This window comes from Barbus barbus (genome assembly GCF_936440315.1).
Source record: "Barbus barbus genome assembly, chromosome: 3".
Lineage (NCBI taxonomy): Eukaryota > Metazoa > Chordata > Actinopteri > Cypriniformes > Cyprinidae > Barbus > Barbus barbus.
In genome coordinates this window covers 10,474,321-10,500,335 of record NC_136731.1, presented here as the reverse complement: position 1 = coordinate 10,500,335, position 26,015 = coordinate 10,474,321, and the positions used below count along the sequence as shown (strand labels likewise).

Sequence of the window (26,015 nt, the reverse complement as noted above, 5' to 3'; positions counted from 1 at the left end):
CAGCATATGACATCACAAATAAATTTGAATAGTACATTGAATTTAATTTATTGACATGGAATTCATATGGAAACGTTTGTAATGCAAATCTATATCATCAAAATAATTATACAGCCTAGAACAAATTCTTCAGGACAGTGATGATCTTCAGCTCCGCTGAGAGCTTGCGAGTGGAATAATACTCAGGTTGTAGATAATGTTAAGCATGTCACATCTGTGTGTTTTTAGTAATTAAAACCAAATGTATTCATCAGTGATTTTATATCAAAAGCAGGGACATGTTTGTGTACATTTTATTTTGTGGTTTCAATAGAACGAACGGGATTGAAGCGCTCGTCTGTGCACGAGCCGTCGCCACTGACAACAGCAGCACACTTCAGCGTCAGATTGTCTTTTATTTAACACAAACAAACTAAATTAATACTCTGCTACTCAACTAGAGATATTTCATTTGTTTCAAGTATGTCTCTATCTAAAAAACTCACTTTTCGATGACGTAGGAGTCGCATTTACAGGGGAAGATGCGATCTGACCGCTTATACGGCAGGTGCAAATGCACACATCCGATTCATATCTGATTTATTTCCACATATGAATGAGGCCTGAAACCGAACGGAGAATATTGGAACCCATGCAATTTTTTCAGTAGCCCCTCACTGCAGAAAAAAATATCCAGGGGGCGGGGTTGGATCCATATCTAGGGGATGGAGACAGGTAGGTTTAGGTATATGTAAGGTGGGAGGAGTTGGATCTAGATCCAACCACGCCCCCTGGATCTTGTGTTCTGCAGTGAGGACCATCTCAATTTTTTTCCTGCTTACACGGTCGTGGGACATATTTGACCCGGAATTGTGTCACTTGAACTGCAGTGTAAATGTGGCGTCAGAGACTGAGGACATGGAAAGCTCTGAGTAAAATGTCACGAATTGTCATCTCAGAATTACAGTGATTATGACATGATATGAATGCAGCATTATAAGGTAGTTGTTGGTCATTCTGTAACATGATCATGGGCACTTCAGCTGGTGGATGTAACAACTTTCATCAGCCTTTCAGAAAACATAATGCTCTCTAAATATCTTTAATGTTTATAAGGCTTTGTTTATAAACACATACTTCCTGGGTTTTTTTTTTGTGAATTTACATATCATGGTTTGTTTGTGAAAACCTTTGTACTCAGATTTCACACACAAATAATACAGAGGTGCAGGCTTATGTAGGTTTTAGGGATTACTGTTAGAAAAACAATTTTTGGTGTGATTTCATTACTTAATCACTTACTTTTTTGATTAATGGATAAACTAACAAAAAGCCAAACCCGAATCTTAAGTATGCAAAATAAAACATATATTCTCATTTTCTGATATAAACTGGAACTGCAATATTCCTCTTACTTCAGATTGTCTCACAAATCATTCTGAAAATGATTATTTCTGTATTACGTCACTGTATTCTTAACTGTCCTTGCATAATCATGATACAATGAGCATAATTTAATAATTTGCCATATTTTGTATGCTTGTATTTCACTGGATCAAAGTATTCATGTAAAAGGTGGCTTTAATAAACAGTAAGCAAATTAAAGAAAAAGGAGTCTGATGTTTTTGCCAATTAATTAATTGGAATCAATCAACAATTGTCCTTGCACACCTGCAGGTAATCAATAGGTACATAGGACAAACGACCAAAATTAAGTCAAATATCAAAGCAAAAAATTAATAAACTTATCCAGGTTGCACTTTCTGCTAAAACAGCTATACTGATGAAAAAAATATAATTTCACTGTAATGGTTTCCTCCTGATTATTTTCTGAAGCTTTTTTATTTTTCTGTTAAGTTCTTGTTTATTTATGTGTCCATATTTCTTTTTATCTATTTGTCTGTGTTTTGTATTCTGGTTGTGTATATACTTCATTGCTTTGTGTCATTTCAAGACATATACCGTCTCACTAGCAGGACGCCTAAGTTTACTTCAATATAATACTATTATATCCTAATCTAATCATGACAAACTATATGTCGTTGGAAATATCTAAGACTCCTAAATATGTATTATACCACTGTTTGTGGTTAAAAATTATGTAGGAACAGTAATAGATTAATTTATCTTAAGAGTGCACCTCAAAACAGCTACATCATAACAGGAGTTCTGACCTTTGTCACAAAAATTATTTTTTGTTTCCTTTTTCCATATTACATGTTTTAGTAATAATCAGTCAATCAATATAACATTTGAAAGCTTAAATCCTCAAAATGTATTCTGTGAAAATCGGACATCGCGTTACCATGGAAATGGTACTTTAAATTTTTTAACAGTTTTTTTTATATTTTAACAGGCTCCTCCCCCTTAGTGGGAGGTGTCATATTCCAAATGTATTACTGTCTTTGAACTGTCATGTGGCGCAGCTGACACAGAACAGCGTATGCTATTTGCGTCCAGCGGATATTTTACAATATGGTGCTACACTGACGCAGAGGAGACAAATTGTTGAATAAAGTCGTTATTTTTATTTTCTTCGCGTAGAAAAGTATTCTCGGCACTTCATAAAGTTCAGATTGAACCACTGATGGCAGATGGACTATTTTGACGATGCCTTTAATATTTTTCTGGGCCTTGACAGTGTTATTTACTTGGCAGTCAACGGGACAGTCACAAACCTCCCGGTTTTCATCCAAAATATCTTAAATTGTGTTCCGAAGACGAACTAAGCTTTTACGGGTTTGGAACGACATGAATGTTGTTTCTTATGCTCAAACAGAGTTTAAAAAGCTTATTTTTCAGGCTAGACCAGCCAATGTGCATGCGTAACTCCAACACGCTTATGACTGTGCATGCACAGCTGCTGGTCCAGTCTCAGGTTTCTATGGGAACCAGAGCTTCTACCGGCTGCTGCAGTGATGCAATGAATTTACCAATCAACAGTTGGCTCTTTCATTTAGAAAGCGGGACTATCCTGCCATATTGCACATTGCACTTTCTCCCATTCATAAGTACAGGTGTGAACTGTCTTTGTATTTCTATAGTAGGATAATTCCACAAATAACTGCAATTGCAGGTTTTCAAACAGAGATGGCAACTAAGAGGCAAAACTTATGGACTGCAGCTTTAAAAATTTTTTGGCTAATTAATCTAAAACAGTATAACGTGTTGTCAGTGTGAGTTTGAATATTAATAACGGATTTTGGCATAAATATGTGAATTACATACAGTGAAATGACTGTCAATGCAAAATGACAAAATAATGACAAAAAATTAATACAAATGAATATATATGTTCTGATCTTATTCAGGTCTCACACGCACTGCAGCATTGCAGTCACTATTTAAACCAGCACTGACACAGTGTGGTGAATTCATCACGCACATTTACGAGCCACAGCTTTCTCAGATCGGCCTACGTTAGAATAAAACTACAAGTTTCGTTGAGTTTGGAAAATTCTGTGCACAGTAATCGTCAGAATATCTCTTTATCTGTCTCTAAAAATGTCCAAATTTTGAAATTATCCTGCAGATGCTCATTTTAACAAAAAATAATATGGGTAAAATATACATATACCCGAAAGAATCAATACACTGCTTCGACGAGCACTTCCAATTATCAATTCCTCTGTGATAAAGGTCTTTTGACAAGCGCTGTTACACCACAGAGGTAGAACAGACTGAAAATGTAACTCTTAAATTTTTTGTCATCCTAAAAAACAGAGCCCTGTATAATGGAGTGCAGCAGATCAGTGAATTTTTTTATATACTGGGGGGTGACAGACTGGTCATTTCTAATTATTGGGTGGACTAGTCCACAATGTCTATGGTGGTTACGGCCCTGATAGCCTAATTTAATGAATAAGTACATAAACTACCTTTCAACAAAATTCAGATGCTGCCAAAATTAGGCTACCTTTCCTGGTAGGTTTAAAAAACACAAAACAAAGACAACATTATAGTTATATGTATTTTAATTGCATGAAAAAATTATGTTTTTCATGTCATGGCATTTTTGTGCATTTTTAAAATGTGCAGTATTTTTTGTAATATAATGACACTTAATTTCTAGTGATTATCGTCAATTTGATTCCACAGATACTATTTAAACTGAGCTAGACAATGACATCTCTGAATTTAATAATGAAATGCCTTTAACTGAAAATTGAGTGTTTAATCTTATTTTTATACATTACTGACACTCTATCCTCCAGTTTGATACTGTTAAGTGCTTTGACACAATCTGTACTGTTAAAAGTGCTATATACATAAATAAAGGTGACTTGACTTGACTTAATATGCATTTTTGGGACGCATATTTTTCAAAGTGCATATTTAAAACACATATTACTCATGAGCATATTTGATAGTAATGGCGTTCGGGACTGGATGTGTAGAGTACAGTATCTGCAGGACACCAGTGCACATGTGCGGCAGCGCTACAGTAAGCGTGTCTCTTTGAATCACCGAAAGCAGATTATGTATGTTGCTGAGTCATCTTCTGAATCGAGAGTGCATTGTTGATCATTATTCTGATAAAGATATTTTCTCTGTCCACAGAGTTTAATTTCTGCAATATAACACAATTTAAGGCACATATATTCACAGATAAGTTAACATTAACACATAAAGTGCGTCTATTCCAGAAGCAGTATATCCATATTTCTGGTGTGCTTAACTCCATTCATGAGAGCGATAAGCCTATATTTGATCTGAATTTGTAAATATAAAGCATCCTGTTCACTTAATCTCTATCACACAGTAAAAGTGTGTAGGGTCCAGTCCAGAGTGAGCGGCACTACAAACATAATTACGCCGATTATTGTTTATAAATAAGTAAGATTGTTAATCACGTCGGCGCTAATGATGTTCGACTTCGCCAGTCGGAGATCACTAAAAAAATCATTAAAGAGTTGTGTGAACTTGCAAGTACGATGTCAGACACTGTAATATGCTCTGGTCCTCTTCCTGCTTACCGGGGTGACGAGATTCATAGCAGACTGTTGTCACGCAATGGTTTTGGGGCAGACCTGATCTGTTGAAAAGAGATGGTGTTCATCCCTTCTGGGGTGGTGCTGCCCTTCTCTCTAGAAATATGACACATAGTCTTAGAGTTCGTACTTGACTAACTGGGGCCCAGGTCAGGAAGCAGACAGACTGGCTAAACTGACCATCTACTAGCCGCCTCACGTCACAGAAGTCAGTTAACCTGTTAACTCGCACCTGGTGTTGTGCCGAAATCGGTGACCTATTGAAAACTGTGACCAGGGGTCGCTGTTCAGCAAATGTTTGCACGGGAGCGTGCATGTTAGATCAGACGCTGAAGCCAAATGATCAGCGTAATGGGAGAGGAGTGGTTTCATGTCTTAAGACTAAAGAAAACAAGCTAGATATTGTCACGAGCATCTAATTTCTTATACAGAAAATAACTGAAACATTAATGCTGCTGTTGTCTGCTAATGTGTTAGCCTACCACTAAGAATGGTTTCCTTATATGTTTTAGCGCTTATGTTGTAAAACATATTCCAATTATCTGATAAATGTAGGTCTTATCTTTATTCTTATTACCATTTACTGTAATTACTCAATAATGTTGGAGATCTACAGTTTGTTCCTTACAAATGCATTTGATTGCAGTTGGCTAGGGTCACTGAATCTGACAAGTAAAAATTCATATAAAAGCTATCAAAATGTTACCACTCTTTATTTCATAATAACCGACTATAAATGTTTAATAAAGTGACTCGTGATGTGTGAGCTCCTCTTCTTTCTATTTCACATAAATAAAGCACATTGATTAGATATTGATAGCTACAGTAGGATCTGTGTGACAGGTTAAATTTAAACTGCTCCCCAGGCGCCGCAGCATAAATGGCTGCCCACTGCTCCGGGTGTGTGTTCACTGCTATGTGTGTGCACTTTCGATGGGATAAATGCAGAGCACAAATTCTGAGTATGGGTCACCATACTTGGCCGTATGTCACGTCACTTTCACTTTCTAAAGCTACTGAAATGATACCCCTCTTTATTTAATGCATGTGACTATAATGCTTAATAAAGTGACTTCAGCTCCTCTTAATTTTCTCATTTAAACAACAGTTGTTTGATTTAAAGGCTACCTACAATTATTTGGCTTAATAATTTACAAAAAGCAATAAGAATACATTAAGCTTTTTGTAGTTTTTTGTTATTCATTTCAGAGTCTGCACTTCATTAAAAAATCAAATAATATGTTAACATGTGAAGGTATTATGTGGCATCAAGAGAAGAAGCACTTAAATTAAAACATTTATATGCCTGTTTTGTAGCTTACAGCTTTTTTTCAAACTGTTTTTTTTGTACACATTCAATGTGAAAAATGCAGATTGAAAAGGAATTCCTTTGCCCAACATGCATTTATCTTGTTACCGTTCACACTCACCCAATCAATTTATTTTTATTAGAAAAGTGCATTATAAACTTAGACCTTTCAAATTATATGTAGTTTATCAAGATTAATTTAGTATTTGATTGTGAAATAGTGTTGTAAACTTAAAAAAATAAAAATAAATTAATAAACCATAAAAGTCATGTGGAACAGTGAACATTTAACATACATGTATATAATTATATGAATGCTATTCCTATTTTTTTTGTAAAAGGTTGATCTGTGAGCAGATATGACAACATTTAAAGTTATTTAAGTATCTGTTTTTCTTCAAAGCACCAACTTATAATGCCTAATGTTGGACTGATTGCTTGTGTTACATGATTAAATAAATAATTTTGCCCACCTGATGTTGTAGATTAATGCGGGTGTGGTTCGGCTCGTGACTCGCGGTCTTTATGTCAAACGGTTCTGGGGCCGGATTCACGAAACATTCTTAAGAAGAAATTTCTTCTTAACTGCCATTTTCTTCTTATTTTTTAACTTAAGAAAAAAGTTAAGAATATTTTGTATTCCCAAACATTCTTCTTAAGAATATTCTTATCTTTTTCTTAAGATTGAAAAAAATTCAAATTCTTGAAAAGAATCTTCTTAAAAATCATCTTAAATAACTTCTCAAAGTTAGGATAACTGCCAACTAGTCGTAGATGCATAAAGGGTAAGATGTTTTATGAAATTATTATATTATATATTAAATATTACAAAATTATAAAACTTATAACATTCTGTGTAACTACTACAATATTTTACTTGTATAAAATAGCATAGTTGTCTTCTTAGATGTCTGTGTTCCAGATGGAAATACTATGGGTTGTCAACAGGGAGCCAGAGCCAGAAAGGCCTCTTAGAGACAGAGCAGATCTCTCACCCTTCCTGACCATGTTCTGCTTAGACTTTATAGGCTTCCAAGAAACTCAGTAATGTATCTTGCACATATTCTGCGAGATAATTTGCAGCGAAAAACAAAAAGGTCCTCTCCCCTTCTCGTTATACTGCAGATAATGGTTGCCCTACGCTTCTTTGCGTCTGGGTCATTTCAAGCAGTTTTAAGTAATACTGTGGGAATTAGTCAATCTAGCGTAAGCCGAATTGTCTTCAACATGTCAAGGGCTCTCAGCAGAATGGCGAAGAACTTCATCAAGTTTCCATCTACAGTGGCAGAGCAAATCCTTATTAAACACAAATTCTTTGAGATTGCAGCATTTCCAAATGTATTGGGTGCAGTGGATGGGACACACATTGCCATTAAGGCAAATAATATGTAATACATGAATTAGGTAGATTAACATTATTTCTTTTTAACTTGCTTTCTAAATTTATCTTTGTAGGCACCATCTGATGATGAAGAACTGTATGTCAACAGGAAGAATTTTCATTCAATTAGAAATAACCCAGATAGTCTGTGATGCTTCACTGAAAATAACAAACCTTGTAGCAAAATGGCCTGGGAGTACCCATGATTCTTTCATATTCACCAACTCAGCGCTGGGTCAACAATTCAGTGAAGGCCAAATCTCTGATGGGTGGCTATTAGGTAAATATATATATATATATATATATATATATATATATATATATATATATATATATATATATATATATATATATATATATATATATATATATATATATATATATATATATATTAGGGATGCAACAATACAGTTAGCCTACGGTTCAATACATACCTCGGTTTTTTAACACGGTTTTCGGTTCGGTTCGGTTCTGATGGCTTGACACATAAGTGTTTTTTTTTGTTATTCTATGCTTAGGCAATAGGAACAGTAAGAGGTTAAGGAGAAAAAAATAAAAACGATTTATTGCAATGCTCCTTTATTTTACTTAAAAGCCAAGAACAGTAGCCTACACTAGTTCCTAGTGTATTGTATAATAAATAAAAAATTAACACTGAAATCTTAGAGCTGCTGGTAGCCCATGTACAAACTGGGGAACACATAAATTTGTTGTTTCTTTTGCTCAAATAGCGTTATAAAAAGCTTATTTCTCAGGCTAGATCAGCCAGTGCGCATGCGCAGTTCAGAGCGCTGACTGTTTCTATAGCAACCGGGACTTCTAACGGCAGCTGCAGTGACGCGCTGACTTTACTGATTAACGATTGGTTCTTTCATTCAGAAGGCGGGGCTTCCTGCGATTTTGGCCATATTGAACGTTGCATTTTTCCCCATTTAAAACAATACGAGTGACATGTCTTTGATTATACTCAACGGCAAAACCGAAATGTCTCCACATCGCGGATTTGAAAGACGCCGGCGCTTCCTCGTACTGTTGCCTCACTTCACCGCCGCTCGTCATGTTAAAGTGTGGAATGATGGTTAAGCGCCCCCTAACTTTAGAGCATATGATTGAATATTCACTCGCGGGAAGGAGTTTCCTCATCTCAGCTCGTAGACTTACAGGCACACACAAACAGTCAATTCGGAGAGAAATAAAACGCACATAAATTATTTAAACGTAAAACCGAAAAAACCGCAATTCACAAGCGCGTATTGAACCGTGGATGTCGTACCGAACGGTTCAATATTATATTGAAAATTGTGGCATCCCTAATATATATACACTCACCTAAAGGATTATTAGGAACACCTGTTCAATTTCTCATTAATGCAATTATCTAATCAACCAATCACATGGCAGTTGCTTCAATGCATTTAGGGGTGTGGTCCTGGTCAAGACAATCTCCTGAACTCCAAACTGAATGTCAGAATGGGAAAGAAAGGTGATTTAAGCAATTTTGAGCGTGGCATGGTTGTTGGTGCCAGACGGGCCGGTCTGAGTATTTCACAATCTGCTCAGTTACTGGGATTTTCACGCACAACCATTTCTAGGGTTTACAAAGAATGGTGTGAAAAGGGAAAAACATCCAGTATGCGGCAGTCCTGTGGACGAAAATGCCTTGTTGATGCTAGAGGTCAGAGGAGAATGGGCCGACTGATTCAAGCTGATAGAAGAGCAACTTTGACTGAAATAACCACTCGTTACAACCGAGGTATACAGCAAAGCATTTGTGAAGCCACAACACACACAACCTTGAGGCGGATGGGCTACAACAGCAGAAGACCCCACCGGGTACCACTCATCTCCACTACAAATAGGAAAAAGAGGCTACAATTTGCACGAGCTCACCAAAATTGGACGGTTGAAGACTGGAAAAATGTTGCCTGGTCTGATGAGTCTCGATTTCTGTTGAGACATTCAGATGGTAGAGTCAGAATTTAAACAGAATGAGAACATGGATCCATCATGCCTTGTTACCACTGTGCAGGCTGCTGGTGGTGGTGTAATGGTGTGGGGGATGTTTTCTTGGCACACTTTAGGCCCCTTAGTGCCAATTGGGCATCGTTTAAATGCCACGGCCTACCTGAGCATTGTTTCTGACCATGTCCATCCCTTTATGACCACCATGTACCCATCCTCTGATGGCTACTTCCAGCAGGATAATGCACCATGTCACAAAGCTCGAATCATTTCAAATTGGTTTCTTGAACATGACAATGAGTTCACTGTACTAAAATGGCCCCCACAGTCACCAGATCTCAACCCAATAGAGCATCTTTGGGATGTGGTGGAACGGGAGCTTCGTGCCCTGGATGTGCATCCCACAAATCTCCAACAACTGCAAGATGCTATCCTATCAATATGGGCCAACATTTCTAAAGAATGCGTTCAGCACCTTGTTGAATCAATGCCACGTAGAATTAAGGCAGTTCTGAAGGCGAAAGGGGGTCAAACACAGTATTAGTATGGTGTTCCTAATAATCCTTTAGGTGAGTGTATATATATACACTTTTTTTTTTTTTTGGCATATCAACCACAAATTAATTTGACTTATTACATTGATTATCTTTTTCAGTCTCATGTTTTTAGTAAATTCTTTCAAAAGTGAACACATGCTAACAAAACAAAATAAAAAATCATGAATATTTTAGTTTGGGAATGTCATTGTTACGTTTGTGTTCAGTTAGCAGAAAATACCTGTGTTTTACAGGGGACAGACCTTGGCTGATGACTCCAATTCTTCATCCAGCATCAGAGGCACATGAAAGATACAACAGGGCACAAAGGAAGATGAGGGGAGTAGTGGAGAGATGCATTATAGTTCTGAAATCTAGATTCCGATGCATTGATCACTCTGGTGGAGTGCTCTTGTACACACCTGAGAGGGCATGCCAAATTATTGCAGCAGTGTGTGTACTGATGCATCGTGTGCCACGTCCCAACATTGCAGAGGCCCCTGATGAGCCTGATGAGCCTCTGAGGGATGTAGAAAACCCTCCAAGCAACTCAGGAATGCAAGCACGCAATAATCTAATAGCACAACGATTCACCTGAGAAAAACTAATAATGCTTTACTGTTACTTTAAAAACACCACATTCACTGTCATTTTTAAAACTTCACTGTATTTGTTCATAAAACATTTGACACATTTGATTTTTCATATAAAAAATAGATTTTATATTTTAAGTAAATTTTTACAATACAATCAAATTATTAAAATTCTGTCATAAAAGATATATTTATATTATAATATTATAAGATATATTTCTTGAACTACAATTCTACAGAATAAATATTTGTATGTAATGTATATAATACATATTTGTAAATAATAAACATTTGTTGAATTACTGCAGTTTACGTTTCTTTATTTCTAGTGTTTGTCTCTCTATTTCCAGCCTCTCTCTCTCCACCTGAAGCAACTCCTCCTGAACTTTTCGGAGTGCAGCAACTTCTTTCAGCAGCTGGGTCTGTATGTCAATCATCTCCTCTGTGCGGAACCTTTTTGGCTTGGGAGTTTGGCACAGAGGAGGGTTGCCATCTAACAGGATCTGGGATAAATTCATCTCAGGCTCCAGGGGGGCCTTAAACAAAATAAATCTCTTCAACTGCTCTCTCACCAGCAAGGTCCAATGTGGAAGGTGAAACAACCGGCAGGAGCTCCAATGTCAAGGTCACTGCATAGCAAATAAAGCATTACTCTTGGCACTTGCTGACTTGTTTGATATAGGCCTACTGTGTTTGGGTTAAAACAACGTTAAAAGTTGTAATTTATAATTACGTTTTAACAGTTAAGCAAACATTAAATCCGGCTATTGTAGATAGCGTCTGTAACTAGCAATGTTTCATTAAAAAAATACTACTAACTTATGTGAATAATAAAAACAATAAGCTGATGTTCACTGTACCTAAACAAATGGGATAACTGCTTACCTTCTTCTGTATCCACACCGGATTTGACGCCTGTCACTGCTGTATCTCCGATGACTGACATAACCTTCTCTTCAAATGCATCCAGAATAATAGACGCTGATCCACCACCTGTCATTTTTTGCTCCCTTGATCTTTTTTTTTTAACTGCCGACTTTAAGTCTGCCCATGTCTTTTTCACCCCATCCGCATCTCTAATGGAGTTGGCCACCGCTGAAACGGCCTCCGCCACCCGTTCCCATGCGCGTCGCTTACTTTGCATCGAGATACTGTTATCCAGTCTCCCAAGGAGTACTTTCTTCCTTGCGCTAATTTCCTCGATAAGAACCTCCATCTCTTGCCTAGTGAAGTTTTTGTTTCTTTTCTTGTCATCCATGTCAAATTAGCGGAGTAGTTTATGCTTTTCTGCGAGTAAATTTCTCTTTTGACGGTTAATGTCGTTAAACGAACACATCTCACGCGCTTTACATTCAAATACTTGACCGGGATGTGGCTGCTACTTTAAAACAGGATAATAAAGTGATACAATTCAAATGTAGCGGTAATTAATTTGTTGTTGCTCATTTTTTTTATTTAATTTTTTTTTCTTAAGAAAAAAAATAAGATGTTCTTAAGAACAAATTTGAGAACTTAAGATTTTTTCAAGAATTGCACAAGAAAATTCTTACCAACTTCTCAGAATTTATCTTAAGATATTTCTTAATTAATTTCTTAAGAAGATTTTCGTGAATCCGGCACCTGGTCCTCTTTCCACTCCGCTGAAATCCATCATTACATATAAAAAATCATGGTCACTCCCACTATACATTTAAAAAAAAAACTTTTGAAATAAAGTGCTCAAATCTTCTGTCACATAAAATAAAATCTATCCTACTTTGTTTTAAACTGTTATTCACCCACTGTCTTCTTGAATATTCTCTTTTGACTCTCTTTCTATCTCTCCATACATCTACTAATTTGTGTTTATCCATCATACATTTCAATTCATTTCTTCCAACATCAGCTCTGTACACCATATGATCTTCGACATCTATTCTTTCTAAAACAGTATTAAAATCTCCTATAACAATAACATTCTTCCATCCATTGATTAAAATACTCAGTTCTTTAAAAAAGTAACTCTTTCTATATCTTCATTTGGAGCATGTACGTTACATATTATTATTTCTTCCCCCCTATCCATAATTTTGACAATTAAAATGCTTCCTTTGTTATCTTTCAATAAAACAGTAGTTGATTCTACTACTCCCCTTCTGATAAGTATCGCCAGACCTTTTTTCTTATTTAAATCATTACTGTACCATATTTCTCCATCCCAACATTTTGTAAAATCATCAACTATTATTTCATTCCATCCAGTCTCTTGTATACATAAAATATCACTTTGTTTTGTTAAATTAATTACATTTTCAAACTTCAATTTAGATGACAACCCTCTAACATTAATCGAGACCAAACATAAATTAATCAAAACCAAAACAACCCATAATCCATTCATGGTCTCTCTTGAGATCTAAAATTATAGATCTTTTCTATCATCTTTTAACCTAGTTTTCGCTTCTTTTCTTAATTTTTGTTTCTTTAATACTTGTTCTATGTTTATTTGCACAACTTTTTTCATTTTACGTCTTCTGTTCATACTGTCCAGTGTTCTACTTCCAAGCTCAAAGTTCATTTCAACAGTTTCCTCATCGCTTACCTCCTCTTTATTCGGCGCAGCTGCATTTTCACTCGTTGTTGCACATTCCTTCTCTTTAATTTGGCCATCATTAGCAATAGTTGGCTGTGTCTCCGTCTCTGTTGTATGCACTTCAATTTCTTTATCTCCGTTGTCCTCTCTCCTCGTGCAGTCCTCCGTTTCTTGTTTACGTAAATCCTCAGAGATTCCATTCACCTCCTGTATTTCGTCTTTCCTTCTGTCGCTACCTGTCTCCTCCATGTGCTCCTGCACCTCTATCTCCATTTCTGTATTGTGCTCCTCTTCAGATTCACACGTGCACCTCACCCATGTCTTTTCACAGCTTTGGCACCGCAAGGCTTGGCAGTCCCGCACAAAATGTCCCTGTTCCAGACATTCTCTGCAGGTACAGGTCCTTCTCAAAAAATTAGCATATTGTGATAAAGTTAATTATTTTCTGTAATGTACTGATAAACATTAGACTTTCATATATTTTAGATTCATTACAACACAACTGAAGTAGTTCAAGCCTTTTATTGTTTTAATATTGATGATTTTGGCATACAGCTCATGAAAACCCAAAATTCCTATCTCAAAAAATTAGCATATTTCATCCGACCAATAAAAGAATGGCCATTATGTTCAGTTATGCACTCAATACTTGGTCGGGAATCCTTTTGCAGAAATGACTGCTTCAATGCGGCGTGGCATGGAGGCAATCAGCCTGTGGCACTGCTGAGGTGTTATGGAGGCCCAGGATGCTTCGATAGCGGCCTTAACCCTCTGAGCCCGACAAACGCGAATACGCGTTTTGGGGCAGATTTTCCTGATAAGGCAGAAATGAGCTTGAATTACTCTGCCATTTTTGATCGTTCGGATAAGAGCAACACACCATTCGAATCTGTAAGGGGTCTTCTTTTTTTTGTATACACTCATAATAACAACTAAACGTTGTGCTTTTGAAGAATAAAGAAAACAAACAGGATGCGCTCTCTGTCTTCTCCGTCTCCGCGATCTGTTTTCAGAAATGCGTCACTAAAATGAAGTGTAACTCAGCGAATACTCAACACAAAAACATGAGTTATCTCTATAGAAAGCCTGAAGTGTCTTCTTTCAAATGCAGTAAGTCATATCGAAAACAAATATTCTGTGATGAAGTAATCCGTATGAAACCAACACGATGTTCAGTCTGTCCCGTCTAACTCATTATTTTTAATGAGATCCCGCCCCCTCGCGTTCACATGTAAATAACCACGTGACCCGCGCGCGGAGCATAAACAAAGCGTCAGTGACGAGTTCATCGCTGCTACTGTTACTTTCTGGAAGAAGACGCGCTGAGTAAAGGCTGGATTTCCTCAAGAGTTTGATGAATAAGTAAGTAATGTTTATGTTTTGCATTAGTTAACGTGTCATTGTGACATAAACTTGAACACATTACTAGATGGGTTGTTCCCAAATTACAACACGATAAATACTACGCATCTAAGAATGTTTAGACCATGTTTATTATTAATAATATCTGTTCAAAAATATATTTTAATAGCGTGCTAAACGATAACAATTAGTTCTCAGATATAAAATATATTTTTATAGTGCAAAGTTCATCCTTTTATAGTATAAAGCATGACTGCAGAATCATATCCTCTATAGTATAAAATAATACATGATGTTCAGGATGGCTATATAACTACATAGTTGGGTTTTCCCCAAACTATAATTCCTGACTAAAATGTTTGAAATCCAGTAAAACATTTTGAATATGATGGGCAATTCATTGTATTTAAATTTCTTACGGCGCGAGTATGTTTTCATGCTCTTTATAAAACAATAAAAGTAATATGAGAGTACGCTGTAATATGATGAATGCTACGAGTCTAAGTATGTTTAGAACATGTTTATGATTAATAGCCTACTCTGTTCAAAAATAGAGTATAATTGCATGCTAAACAATAATTAGTTTCTCAAAAATAAAATGTCTCTTTTTTTTACGATAATACAAAGCATGAATGAGTCTATGACTACAAAACCTATATAAATATATATATATAATATACATATATATACATATATATACACATATATATATATATATATATATATATATACATGTATACACACACATCTAGACTAACATCAAGATGGCGGCGCGAACACATCGCGAGGCTCAGCGTCTTACCAGATTTTGGAAAATAGTGTTAATTTACCTGGTTATTTCACTCGTGTTCGCACGATCCAGTTATGCGAACTACAGCTATAGTAAACAATCACTTTTGGACATCAACAAACAGTGTTCCAACATAGTTTTAGATCATCCTTTCGACTTCAGCGAACTCCCGCCGGAGCTACTGAGATCACCGCGGACAAGCGGATCACTCGTACCGACCGGAAATGCTCGGCGTCGGCGTCGAGACCGTAAACAAAGACGGGGAAAGCGTGGACGGCTGCGTGCTAAGCTAAGGCTAAACCCACATCAACCAGCTCTGCCCAGCATCTTCCTTGCCAATGTACGGTCTCTGATGAACAAGATGGACGAACTAAAGATCTGGACCCTCACACAGAAATGGCTTATGGACTGTAATGTTATGTTCTTCACTGAAACATGGCTCTGCAACGATGTCCCAAACAGTGTGGTGCATATGGATGGACGTGCTCTCTTCAGGGCTGACAGAGTAGCAGCAACCTCTGGTAAAAACAAGGGTGGTGGAGTATGCATTTATGTAAATAAATCATGGTGTAAAGACTCTGTCATTGTTGATACCTACTGCTCTGCTGAGCTGGAGTTCCTGATTATCAAGTGCAGGCCATTCTATCTACCACGTGAGTTTACTTGCATTGTTGCTGCTGCAGTTTATGTACCTCCGGACGCTAATGCTAACGTGGCTATGAAAGAACTCTGTGCTGCTATTAGCAAATTACAAACCCTGCACCCGGATGGAGCCTTTATCATTGCTGGGGACTTCAATCACTGCACTCTTAGATCTGTTCTCCCTAAATTTAATCAAAATGTCTCCTGCACTACAAGAGGACATAAAACATTGGACCACGTTTATACTAATGTGAGTGATGCCTACAAAGTCACACCCCTCCCCCACCTGGGTCAGTCTGATCACCTCTCTTTGTTCCTGCTCCCCAAGTATACCCCGGTCATCAAACGTGTGAAACCTACAACAAGGACTGTTAAAATCTGGCTGGAAGGTGCTGACTCCACTCTTCAACATCAATTCCAGCTCACAGACTGGAGTGAGTTTGCTGCCCAGGCCACCACAAACTCTCAGATTAACATTGACACTTACACCAACTCTGTCATGGAGCACATCAACAGCTGTGTGAGCAGAGTGACTACACACAAAAAAATAAAAATCTTCCCCAATCAGAAGCCCTGGATGAACAGAGAGGTTCGCCTCCTGCTCAAAGCAAGAGATGCAGCCTTCAGGTCTGGAGACCAGGAGGCTTACAGCTCAGCCAGAGCCAACCTGAGGAAGGGTATCTGCCAGGCCAAACTCACACACAAACAGAAGATTGAAGATCACTTCAATTCTTCAGACCCCCAGCGTATGTGGCAAGGCATACAATCTATCACGGATTACAAACCACCTAACTCTGTGCCCCCCTCCAGCTCTGCCTCCCTCCCAGACGAGCTCAATCACTTTTACGCTCGTTTTGATCAAAATAATAAGGAGATCTCACTCAAAGCTGAGCATCAACCCAGTGAACTGCCTCTCACACTCTCCACATCAGATGTTTACTCCACTTTGCGTAAGGTGAATGCACGGAAGGCAGCTGGCCCTGACGGAATACCTGGTCGTGTGCTTAAAGCCTGTGCGGAGCAGCTAGCTGAGGTCTTCACGGACATTTTTAATCTGTCCCTGGCCCAAACAACTGTCCCCACTATCTTCAAAACCTCCACCATCGTACCAGTACCGAAACACTCCACTGCCTCGGTCCCTAACGACTTCCGTCCTGTTGCACTCACCCCCATCATTGCCAAGTGTTTTGAGAAACTGGTTGCATCCCACCTAAAATCCTGTCTCCCTGCTACACTAGACCCATTCCAATTTGCCTATCGCCACAATAGGTCAACAGAGGACGCCATCTCAACAGCGCTTCACTCTGCCCTCACCCACCTGGACAGTCAAAACACACATGTGAGAATGCTGTTCATGGACTTCAGTTCTGCATTTAATACAGTAGTCCCCTCCAAGCTGATCTCCAAGCTCAGCCAGCTTGGAATCAGCACACCCATCTGCAATTGGATTCTAGATTTTCTGACTAATAGACCTCAGTCCGTCAAGTTAGATAACCTCTCCTCCTCCATCATCACCCTGAACACCGGCGTGCCACAGGGCTGCGTACTGAGCCCTCTCCTGTACTCCCTCTTCACCCATGACTGTGTTCCTGTTTATGGCTCCAACACCATAATCAAATTTGCAGATGACACCACGGTGGTAGGTCTGATCAAGGATGACGATGAGTCAGCCTACAGGGATGAGGTGCAGCACCTGGCTGTGTGGTGTGCCACCAATAATCTACAGCTAAACACCCAGAAGACAAAGGAGATCATTGTGGACTTCAGGCGGACTAGGAGTCATGCACACACACCCATCTACATCAACGGAGCTGAAGTGGAGCGTGTGTCGAGTTTCAAGTTCCTTGGCATCCACATCTCTGATGACCTCACCTGGTCCCATAACACCTCTACTCTGGTCAAAAAGGCACAGCAGCGCCTTTACTTCTTAAGGAGCCTTAAGAAAGTTCACCTGAATCCCAGGATCCTTGTGGAATTCTACCGCTGTATTGCTCCGCATCTGACCGCAAAGCACTCCAGCGGGTGGTGAAAACTGCTCAACGGATCACCGGCACCCAGTTAACTTCCATTGAGAACATTTATCATAAGCGCTGTCTGGGCAGGGCAAGAAACATCATCAAGGATGCCTCTCACCCTAACCATGGACTTTTCACCCTCCTTCCATCCGGCAGGCGTTACAGGTGCCTACGCTCTCGCATTAGTGGGCTCAGGAAGAGCTTCTTCCCCAAAGCTGTGACACTTCTGAACGCCACACCACCAATCTAACCTGCACCTGCTTATTACTGCACTGGTCACAGTACTTTACACACATGCATTTGCACTACTCATATTTTGCACAGACTGCACATTGTCAAAGTCATTACACTATAAACTGTCTAAAGTTGTTACTGTACAAGCACAGTAAACTATTTCTAAAATATTGCACTACTGCTATTTTGCATAGAATACATTGTTCTATCAATACTTTGCACACTCATCCAGCTGTATTTATTTATTACCACTGTTCTCACGTTTCTGCTGTTCATAATGTGTATATATAATCTGTAATCTATATAATCTACATTGCTCTGTTCATAATGTACATACAATCCCTACATTGCATTCCTATTTTATATTCTGTATATACTCTGCTCAATACTGTATATAGCAATTCCACTGTATATTCTGTAAATCACACCTTCACTTACTCTGCACTTATATGTATATAAAACACTATATTCTTGCACTTCTGGTTAGATGCTAACTGCATTTCATTAGCTCTGTACTTGTACTCTGCATAAATTACAATAAAGTTGAATCTAATCTAATCTAATCTAATATATATATAGATGCTCCTGATATAAACATGGTCACAAATGTTTTTTCTCTTTTTTTGGTTGTTTGTATTTTATTGAATCAGACACCTGCACCACAGATGATGAATCCTGCTGACTTTCAGTCTCTTCCAACTGTTTTCCTCTGAGAGCGCTGCACCAACATCAGAAGAACAGTTTCTTCTTGAATCCATGGAAAGTAGCAGAAACACTTAAATAACACGTAAATATCAGGTATGATTTATCTGTTTCACTTGTTGAACAGAATCTGTTGCATGAACGAGTCAAAGTCTGTTCACATCTCTGTGGTTAGATCAGTGTGCACAATAATGTGTATTTGACCTTCATTATGTGTGTTTTGATTATACTGTGTTGTAAATAAAATACAAATCATTTAAAAACCCATTTTTTCAGTCTCCTCACACTCTCTCTCTTACCTGCCTCAGTCACAGTCACACTGATGGGCCATTAGCAGCTTTAGGGGAGGGCCTTTTGTCTCTCAGGTGAGAATCACTTAATATTCAAGCCCATTTCCACTCCCTCGCATATTGGCTTTCAATAACAAAACATGTCTTTAAACATTTAAATCAATATATTGTTTTCTGTGAATGAGTAAGCTGAATGATTTTCACATAATTGTGAAGTAAATATTCTAGCCTACAAGATCTGGTTCTCAAAAGTCTTGTAAACAATTGTTCTGTATGTGTTTTATGGTCTTATTTCAGTGACTTCAAAATTTTAGTTTTTCACTAACCACGCATAAACGTTGTTTTCTCAAAAACACAATCATGTACACAAATGCTGCTAACATAACATTGTAGCCCAGTTTGTGCTGTTTACAGTGTTATTAGACTTTAGCCATTTATATTTTTATAAGCAACTGAAAAAAGCACAAATGTCAGGGCATGTCGAAAGTTCTCCAGGCCCCCAAAACACCCTCAGGGCCCAGAGGGTTAAGCTCATCCAGAGTGTTGGGTCTTGCGTCTCTCAACTTTCTCTTCACAATATCCCACAGATTCTCTATGGGGTTCAGGTCAGGAGAGTTGGCAGGCCAATTGAGCACAGTAATACCATGGTCAGTAAACCATTTACCAGTGGTTTTGGCACTGTGAGCAGGTGCCAGGTCGTGCTGAAAAATGAAATCTTCATCTCCATAAAGCTTTTCAGCAGATGGAAGCATGAAGTGCTCCAAAATCTCCTGATAGCTAGCTGCATTGACCCTGCCCTTGATAAAACACAGTGGACCAACACCAGCATCACTGACTGTGGGTACTTGCCACTGGACTTCAGGCATTTTGGCATTTCCCTCCCCCAGTCTTCCTCCAGACTCTGGCACCTTGATTTCCGAATGACATGCAAAATTTGCTTTCATCCGAAAAAAGTACTTTGGACCACTGAGCAACAGTCCAGTGCTGCTTCTCTGTAGCCCAGGTCAGGCGCTTCTGCCGCTGTTTCTGGTTCAAAAGCGGCTTGACCTGGGGAATGCGGCACCTGTAGCCCATTTCCTGCACACGCCTGTACACGGTGGCTCTGGATGTTTCTACTCCAGACTCAGTCCACTGCTTCCGCAGGTCCCCCAAGGTCTGGAATCGGTCCTTCTCCACAATCTTCCTCAGGGTCCGGTCACCTCTTCTCGTTGTGCTGCGTTTTCTGCCACACTTTTTCCTTCCCACAGACTTCCCACTGAGGTGCCTTGATACAGCACTCTGGGAACAGCCTATTCGTTCAGAAATTTCTTTCTGTGTCTTACCCTCTTGCTTGAGGGTGTCAATGATGGCCTTCTGGACAGCAGTCAGGTCGGCAGTCTTACCCATGATTGCGGTTTTGAGTAATGAACCAGGCTGGGAGTTTTTAAAAGCCTCAGGAATCTTTTGCAGGTGTTTAGAGTTAATTAGTTGATTCAGATGATTAGGTTAATAGCTCGTTTAGAGAACCTTTTCATGATATGCTAATTTTTTGGGTTTTCATGAGCTGTATGCCAAAATCATCAATATTAAAACAATAAAAGGCTTTAACTACTTCAGTTGTGTTGTAATGAATCTAAAATATATGAAAGTCTAATGTTTATCAGTACATTACAGAAAATAATGAACTTTATCACAATATGCAAATTTTTTGAGAAGGACCTGTATATTGAGTCTTTTTTCTCATGCTCTGTGCTTGCATATAATCTGCAAGTCTTTAGTTGGTCATCATGAATTACTCTAAAATATTTCAGTCCTTCCTCCGTGTCAAATCTCACATTATATGGCAAAGTCACAATGTCCTGTGGAAATCTTACTCTTATAAACCTTGTTCCATCCGCAACAGTTGTGCCCTGATAAAATCTCCTTCTTAACGGGAGAATAGGATTAACTCCCCAATCCACCAGCTTTTGAATGATTTCTTCATCTTTTATGTTGTGACGGTTCAATGAGTTCCTGTGCAGTGAGTGCTTTTTGTGTTTGTCCCGAGTTACAGGCTGATTGCTGCTGATTGCTGGAGGGCGTGGCTTTACACCTGAACTAGATCAGGCTACTTTAAAAGACGCACTCTGTCAAACAGAGAGAGGGAGAGGATGGCTCGCTGGTGTTGTTACGGCTCTGGAGGCTTCCAGAGAGCTGACGGGACGTGTGGGCTATGGGAGAGCACAACCGCTTCGGAGATCTGATGTGATATACTTTCCTCTGATGACGATATTTTGATTTGGACTTCTCGTTATGTTTGGTTGAACTGATATCACTTGAGTTTACTACACAGTTACATGCTTACACGCTGACTAACACTTATACTGATCTCCTGACATTTCATGTTTGTTACTTTATTTAAATAAATCTTATTGTTTACGCAGCGGTGTTGTGGCGTCTCCCTTACTTTGTTGCGATCTTTGAGAAGAATCGTAACAATGTAAATGGGCAAATGCAGAAAAGACACCATTCTTTCAGTTTTACATAGTTTTTTTATCTCACAAAATTGTCCATCCACTAATAATCCATCCATTAACTTGTCACAGTCGGTCTCTTTTTCCATTATTAATTCATAGTCAAAATTACTTTTTTTCCTCAGTCCATACAGTTTTCCAATTCCATTTCTCTCTTCGACAGCCTTTATTATAATCATCATAGTTATTTGTTCTGGATCATTAACAGTCATCGTTAAAGTTGCTTCTTTTTTGTAGTCTCTCTGATATTTCGATTGACTTTTTATCATTTTCATTGTCTCATTTCTTAGACCTTCTTCTCGTCTTTCAACAGTATAATCTCTTGCTTGTTTACCTTGACTTATTTGCAGCTCTCCACGTCCTCCACTCCTTAGATCAATTCCATTCTTTTTCCTCCTTGTGACAATCATTGCCCATGTTTCATTGTTCTCTTTGTCCATGTCCTTTCCATTGTTCCTTTCAGCATAATCCTTATCCATTTGATCTGTGTCTAGTATCCGTTCTTGTTCCGTTGCCGTGATATCCGTCATTTTTAGAAGAAAAAAAAAAATATATATATATATATTATAAAAACCCCAGACAGTAAACTGTCTGAGGTTTAGACAAGATTAAAATTAAATTAAACTTATAAGTTTTAAGTCGTATCAAAAGAAAACACAATAAAGAAAACCAAAACTGAAGGAGAGCCTGTCTCTCCCAACTGCCAACTCACACTTCTGGATCGTACCAACTCAAATCGTACCCAGGGTGGTATGGCCGTAAGCGAGGGCTGCCACAAAGAGCGGGCCATTTAAAGATCAGCCACCCTAAAGGCCAGTGTATTAGATCAGTAGTGAAGAAAACCCAAAAGCTTACAGCACCTGGTATTCCCAGGCGGTCTCCCATCCAAGTACTAACCAGGCCCGACCCTGCTTAGCTTCCGAGATCAGACGAGATCGGGCGCACCCAGGGTGGTATGGCCGTAAGCGAGGGCTGCTGCCAAGAGTGGGCTTTTTAAAGATCAGCCACCATAAAGGCCAGTGTATTCAAGATTTTTATTCGTCACATACACAATTATAAAGAGTATAACCAGCAGTGACATAAAGAGCACAGCAGCTGCATTGGCGTGGCAGGCGAGAATTCTACCACTGAACCACCAACGCTCAGGCAATTCCTACACCGTTCACCTGATTTCGATGTAAATACCCTCAAATTAAAGCTGACAGTCTGCAGTTAAAGCACATCTTGTTAGTTTCATTTGAAAAAGTTAGAATGTGTTAGAATTTTGTCGATGTCCCAATATTTATGGACCTGACTGTAAATTCTAAAACACATTTCTTTATTCTCTTAAAAACCCAGTCTGGCAATGGCATCACATGTAATGTATACCACATTCTAGATAATATTAGCATGTTTACAACAAAAATTTTCCCCTTTAAACTTAAAAACCTGCTTCTCCAGAAAATCAGTCTTCTTTCCATCCCTCCCACCGTCTCTTCCCACATACTGTCCATAGCCTCCTTTTCATTCTTTTCATTCCTTTTTCATTCTTTTTGCTACAATTACTCCTAAAATTATTTCTTGTACCTCCTTAAACTTACAGATCCCTGTAAGAACCTCCGCCCTTCCAAACTTCATGTATACGGTTTTTTCTTAATTTATTTTTGCACCCGAACCCTCACAATACAGTTTTTTTCTCCATCACTCTTTTAAAACTTTCTACATTTTCAACCACAAATGTCGTATCGTCAGCATATTGAAATATTTTCTTTAATTCTTCTCCCTCTTCCATTTGTATTCCATTTATTCTTTTTTCTCTATTTATTAAAATCCCTAAAGGTTCTGCCACCAAAGAGTACAACTGTGCCGACAATGTACACCCCTGTCTTATGGATCTTAAAACTTTAAAAGGTTGAGTTAAAAAACCATTGCATTTTACTTTTGTTAAAATATCCGCGTATAAAACTGAAATCCATTTGATAAAATTACTCCCAAACCCAAATTCCTTTAAAACCGCAAATAAAAACCCATGTTCCACTCTGTCAAAAGCCTTTTCAAAATCCATACTTACAATATATGCACTTTTCCCTTTTTCTTTTATATACCCTATTATATCTCTAATGCTGCTAGTAACATCTACTATATCTCTCCCCTTTACTCCATACGCTTGGTTCGTTTCTATTATATTTGATATTTTTTAACCTGTTCACTAAGACCTTGGCTAAAATTTTAAAATCAGTGTTTAGCATTGTAATGGGTCTAAAATTCTTCAGCTCAGTTTTGTCTCCTTTTTTCTTGTATACTAATTTCATTAATCCTAGCCCCATTCTTGGGCTTACTCTTTCTTTTTTTAAAACTTCTTCAAAAATTTCATTTAAAATCACGCTTACTTTTTCTTTAAAAACTTTGTAAAACTCACTTCCAATACCATCTACTCCAGGGCTTTTCCTCACTCTTAATTGATTTATGGCTTGTATGATCTCTTCAGTTTCTATTTCCCTTTCACAAATTTTTTTTATCCTCTTCCCCAACTTTCCTTGTTATCTGTTGCAACAAAATATTCCTTTTTCCCTCATCTCCCCCCTCCGACTTAAAAAGTTCCTCATAAAATGATTTCACTTCTTTTAAAATCCCCTCTGTATCTGAGACCACCCGTCCATTACTACTTTTTAGTTCTTTAATTGTTTCTGCTCTCCCCCTGCTTTTCTCAAGATAAAAAAAAAAATCTGTTACATTTTTCTCCTTCCTCCGTATATTTTGCTTTGCTTCTTAACATTGCCCCCTTGCATTTCTCCTCTTCTATTTTTCCCAACGCATTTTCGATTTCAATTACTTTTTGCACATCTACTTCATTTTTATTTAACTCCTCTTTTAGAGTTCTCCTTATTTCTCTCTCCTTAGTTCTTTTAACCTTTTGTAACAAATTACAGTAGTTCATCGAATATTTCTTAATCTCATACTTAACCCTCTAAGCGCCAAAGTCGCAAAATTGATGATAAATCTAAATCTAAATATAAATATGCAAATTAGATGAGTATATTTACACCCCACATAAACTCATAAAATCTCGGAAGCTAAGCAGGGTCGGGCCTGGTTAGTACTTGGATGGGAGACCGCCTGCGAATACCAGGTGCTGTAAGCTTTTGGGTTTTCTTCACTTCTGATCTAAATCACTGGCCTTTATGATGGCTGAGATGGTGGATGATCTTTAAAAAGCCCACTCTTGGCAGCAACCCTCGCTTACGGCCATACCACCCTGGGTGCGCCCGATCTCGTGTGATCTCGGAAGCTAAGCAGGGTCGGGCCTGGGGCCAGTTGCATCAACTTAGTCACCATGTTAAGACTGTGTCTTAAGAACTAGTTTAACCAACTAGTAACTGCCAAGGGGTAATCAGTCTTACTTTTCCAATACAAATAAGACCAATCTACCATTTCATAACTAAATAAAAAAAGTTATGACCAGTCTTGAAGAAAAAAAATAGGTGACTAACTTTTTAAGACTAGTCTAAACAGTTTATGCAACCGGCCCCAGGTTAGTACTTGGATGGGAGACCGCCTGGGAATACCAGGTGCTGTAAGCTTTTGGGTTTTCTTCACTTCTGATCTAATACTTTATGGTGGCTGATCTTTAAAAATCCCACTCTTGGCAGCAACCCTCGCTTACGGCCATACCACCCTGGGTGCGCCTGATCTAGGAAGCTAAGCAGGGTCGGGCCTGGTTAGTACTTGGATGGGAGACCGCCTGGGAATACCAGGTGCTGTAAACTTTTGGGTTTTCTTCACTTCTGATCTAATACACTGGCCTTTATGATGGCTGAGATGGTGGCTGATCTTTAAAAAGCCCACTCTTGGCAGCAACCCTCGCTTACGGCCATACCACCCTGTGTGCGCCCGATCTCGTCTGATCTCGGAAGCTAAGCAGGGTCGGGCCTGGTTAGTACTTGGATGGGAGACCGCCTGGGAATACCAGGTGCTGTAAGCTTTTGGGTTTTCTTCACTTCTGATCTAATACTTTATGGTGGCTGATCTTTAAAAATCCCACTCTTGGCAGCAACCCTCACTTACGGCCATACCACCCTGGGTGCGCCCGATCTCGTCTGATCTCGGAAGCTAAGCAGGGTTGGGCCTGGTTAGTACTTGGATGGGAGACAGCCTGGGAATACCAGGTGCTGTAAACTTTTGGGTT

At 38.6% G+C, this 26,015-nt stretch overlaps 1 long non-coding RNA gene across 1 annotated transcript in view; it reads right to left on the bottom strand.

The window, feature by feature from the left end:
• Positions 1-26,015, bottom strand: part of LOC306855355 — a 1,003,769-nt gene that overhangs the window by 556,725 nt on the left and 421,029 nt on the right. The window lies entirely within an intron of this gene.